Raw genomic sequence first — 5,067 nt, forward strand, 5'->3', positions numbered from 1 at the left:
ATTGAGCACACTGTAGGTCAAAATTGAAGGCTTAACAAATAAAAATGGGACTGAAATAATCCCTAATATCTTATCAGATCACAGTGGAAAACTGAATTTTGCAGTGAAAGAGACCATGCAAAGCACACGAATTTATGAAGATGACACAATATACTTTTTAAGACTAAAGATGTATTTTTTATGTGTATGAGCATTTTACTTATGTATGTCTGTGCACCTTCTACGTCCCTAGTGTCCACAGAGGCCAGCAGAGGGTATGAGATCCCCTGGGACTAGAGTCAAAAGACAGCATGAGCCAGCATGTGTGAGCTGAGAATGGACCTTGGATCCTCTAAAAGAGCAGCCAGCCAGTGCTCTTAACTGTTGAGCCATCTCTCCGGCCCTATAATACATATCTGAATAAACGGTGTTACTGAAGTAACTCAGAAATAAAGGTTTAAACTCATTGATGTTTATGAACACACAGGATTTACTGAAATTAACCGAAGAAGCTATGAACAATAGACACTTAACAAGCAATGTGATTGAGGCAGTAATTAAAAGTCTTCCCACAAAGAAAATCTCAAGACTGGATGGATTCACTAATAGATGCTACCAAATGTTTAAGACACAGTAACACCATTACTTCTCACAGTCTTCTACAACCAGCACGGAAAGGACAGGATCAGATTCACTCTAAAAAGTCAGTATTAATATGACACCAATAACGTGGTAAGGAAACATTGAATTAAAGGAAATTATGTTTTCCCCCAAATAACAGTCAGTGCTCCTCAACAAATTATTTTCAAACCACACTCCAGAACATGTTAAGAATATCATAAGAGTCTCTTAGTTCCAGAGACATCTACATCTTCTTCTCGTTTGCAGTACTTTAGACATGATGGTAAAGGTTGGAGTACACAGATTGGGCCATATTGGGCACCTGGTTACCAGGGCTCCTCTTAACTCTGGGAAAGTGGATACTATTGCCCTCAATGACCCCTTCATTTACCTCAACTACATTGTTTACAAGTTTCTGAATGACTCTATCCACAGCAAGTTCCATGGTTACAGTCAAGGCTGAGAACAGAAAACTTGTCATCAAAGGGAAGACCATCACCAACTTCCAGGAGCAAGATTCCACCAATATCAAATGGAATGATGCTGGTGTCAAGTATGTTGTGGAGTCTGGTGTCCACTTGTTCAATCTCTTCATGGATTCTCCAGGATGAATAGTATTCCAATATTGTGTTATCATGGAACTCAATCTCAGAAAGAATTAGAGAACAAAGGAGACAAGGTGTGTTAGAATGAGTACTTACCAAGTTGTTACCATTAGATATCAAACCCAAGTGATTACTTGCCATAGGGCATAAATGCAAAAGGCTGTCTAAATTATTGCAACTCCAGAGAGTCTATCAAAAATAAAAAGAGAATTTAAATTCTGTCTGCTGCCAGTTTGGAAAGTTTCCACAAGAAATTACTGTCTTCTCGTACTAATTTACCTATGCCTGCACTGTGAATGTTTCTATGGTCTCCCCTAATTCAAATTTACCAGGAAGGTACAAATAGGAATGTGAGAAAAAATAACATAGATATGGCAAATGTTACTGTTAGCTGGGAATCAGTTGTCTAGATACAGCAAAGATCATTTACATTAGATTCATTGCAGTGGTGATGGCCAGGGCAGAACAGGAATTTCTGAGGAAGGACCTCCAGTTGACTAATGCAGCCAACAACTATATAGCTATGTCCCCTAGCAAGAAAAAAAATTTAATTTACAAATTAACTCAGGTTCACCAAAGAAAAGCTAAATATTTTACAAAGGAAAAAAGAAAGATACATTTTACAATTTTAGAAATACTCTTCCAAAGTTTGTTTCAACCTCATTGCTATCATAACAGATATTTTACTTTTTCTGAAATTATTTACCTAAGTAATACAAATATAATATCTTTGGGAATTAAAAAAACAGAAAATACAGTTTCAAGTAAAATTCAGTCCTTATATCTGGCTTCCCCTATGCTAAGCCTTTATTCTTACTAGAAATCCACATTCCATGTGCATACATAATACAGGTATATGAATATATACATAGCATATAAAGTTTTTATTTATATATAAGATTACATATATAAATATTGCATTATTTGTTCAATTATATTTTGAGCGAATTTCTACTTGGAATTTGTAGAAATATGCTGGCTGATTGCAGTAGTTTTCAAGAGTTGATGGCTGCCGAGGGAGAGTCAGCTTTCTTATCATCCCATTGATGCCTCTTCATTAACTAGACCATCTCCATTTTCTCCTACAACAAAATATCAATATTGTTTAATATTAGCTCTATATTTACATTTCATACTCATTAGAAATGCTTGCTATAATTTCCCCATTCTTGAGTTTTATTTTGATTCCTTCTTTTTTTAATTTGACTAAAGTTCTGGATCAAGAAGTTAACTTTCAAGTTGCCTGTAGCTGCGCTATTCCATGAGCTCCTACATATTACTTACAAGCAGGTCTCAAACATTGGTGCTTTAAGTTTGACAGCATTTGACATAGCATTTTCAGATGTTCATTTCTTTTTTTCCAGACATCAGTTCATTATGAAACCCAAAGAAATAGCTCCCAACTGAGATCTTGGAAAAGGTCAAGATAGCCTTTTATTCTCAAGATTTTCTTCCTTGTAATTATCTCTTCATTCTTTTTCAAATTGTTGACAGAGGAACACGACTTTGAAACACTTCTAAGTGTGTTGTCAATTTATGTTCTTTCCCAAACAGATTGGGAATATGAAAAATATGAGTAGCTTTATAAGTCAGAGGTTCAGGGTATAACAAAGAGTAGAGTGCTTATTCAACACAGAGAAGGCTCTGGCTTCAGCACTGAGAAAAAAACCAGAACCAGGCTGTATTTTCTTCCCTGACTTACATTTCACTTACTACCTATGGTGAGCTTCTTGCCCTTTTATCATGTCCTTGTTCTTCTGCTGAATTTCTGAATCTTTTACATTTCAGACTGAGCATCTTCAATCCAAAAACCTAAAATCAAAGTGAAACTCCAAAATCCAAAACTTCTTGAACAACAACAGGAAACAACAGAGGAAAATTTCACATCTGACTTCATATGACAGGTTTCAGTCACAATGAAGGAGCATTAAAATTACTATGTAAAATTACCTTCAGTTGCTACTTCTTTGTGGCTTTGATTTTATACTCTTTAGATAAATGCAGGTCCCAAAACAACATAGTTTATACCCATTAGCATTTATATCAACTTTGTATTACTTCTTTTCTGAATTAAAAATACTGTTTGAGAAGCAGCTATGTCAATGTATGTAAGTTATTGGGGTTTTCCCCCTCTATCCCAGTGGTTCTTAACTTTCCTAATGCTGCAACCCAGTAATGCAGTTCCTCTTGTGGTGGTGATGCCCAACCATTAAATCATTTTCTTTGCTACTTTATAACTGTAATTTGCTACTGTTATGAATTGTAATGATAATGCCTGTGTTTTCCAAAGGTCTTGGGCAACCCATGTGAAACGGTCATTTGATCCCCAAAGTGGCTGTGATGCACATGTTGAGAACTAGTGTTCTAACTTATATTTACTTGTGATGCACCAAGTCCCTATTATATATGACTGTGTTTCAGTCTCTGGGATTTGTATAGCCTGTTAATTTATTCCTGACATAAAACACATCTATGAACATAATATTAGCCTGTGAATATTTAACAGAGAGTATTGAAGAAAGAAATTCATAAATTACCTGGGCAATATTTCAGCACCATGTTAGTATAATTATCAGCTAGTATACAGATCTGCTATGCATTTATTATCTTGCTTCCTTACACATAGACACTTGGCTTCACCATCTTATTCTAGTTCTTTTCTGTGTGTATGACTACATTTCCTAAGGCAAAAGATTTTATTCTCCCCAATCTACATAGTTTTTATTTACAATTGTTAAATATAATTCTTGTGATAATATTTTATTTTAATAAATTTTTAAATGTTTGATATATGCAAACTTATTAAGAAAATGCCTGCAATGTTTTACTCTCATTTTTGTTTCTATTTTGGGTAAACTGAACATGTTAACCTCATATAGGTAAATAGAAATTTTCCTTCTTTTTATATTTTTAAAACATTTTGTACAAAAAGATGTTTGTGCTTTGAAACATTGTCAAAACCTGTATAAGATTATCTGGACTTGATGCCTTTATTTTGAGTAGATTTTTATCCACAGATTCAGATTGTCTAGTGGCTATCTCCTTAGACACAGTTTCATCTTAAGTAATGACAGAAATTTACATTTTATAGAATTAATTTTATTTGACTGAGTTTTTCGGTTTATTTTTATAAAACATTGAAATAAGAAAGTCATGGTGGTACATAGCAATGACACCACTGGAAGGCTCAAGTGTAAGCTCAGTCTGGACTGTAGACCCAATCTGAAACTCACATTTCTTCTGGAGGAGCAGCCAATGCTCTTAACCTCTGAGCCATCTCTCCAGCCCGAAACTCACATTTCTTAAATAAAATTTTCTTGTTATTTCGTTGTCTTTTGAAAACACATCTGTCCATAAGTTCTTCATCTATCATACATCCTAGAAATAAATTTTCACTGCGATCCAAGAAGAAAAAGAGAAAAAGAACATTCTATTATTAATTCCACTTGCAAAATACACTCCTCTCCTACTTCGAGAAGACAAGCCCTTCCAGTCAATTATACAAATTAAATCTCTGGCTTTGTCTTCTCTAATACTTGAGTGAATGACTGAATGTTTCTGAAATATTATTCTAGAATGTAAAGACATACCTTATGTTTGCCATCATTCTTAAATTCATACACGGGTCACCTAACATGCCATAGTGAGTCAGGACTGAGTAATTCTTTTAAAAAAGCAACACCTCCAAACAGTAAGCAAATTAATGGAAAGACTGTAACAGCAGTTATAGGCCACCAATCTCTGTCCTCAAATCACAAAGTCATTGCAGAAAGGAAAGGGGACCTAAAAGACAATGCATTAAAAGAGGTAATTTGCCAGACCTAGAAATGTCATGGCGACTTTTTTGCTGTTGTCGTTAGCT

Source organism: Mesocricetus auratus, unplaced genomic scaffold, assembly GCF_017639785.1.
Source record: "Mesocricetus auratus isolate SY011 unplaced genomic scaffold, BCM_Maur_2.0 Super-Scaffold_100020, whole genome shotgun sequence".
Taxonomy (NCBI): Eukaryota; Metazoa; Chordata; class Mammalia; order Rodentia; family Cricetidae; genus Mesocricetus; species Mesocricetus auratus.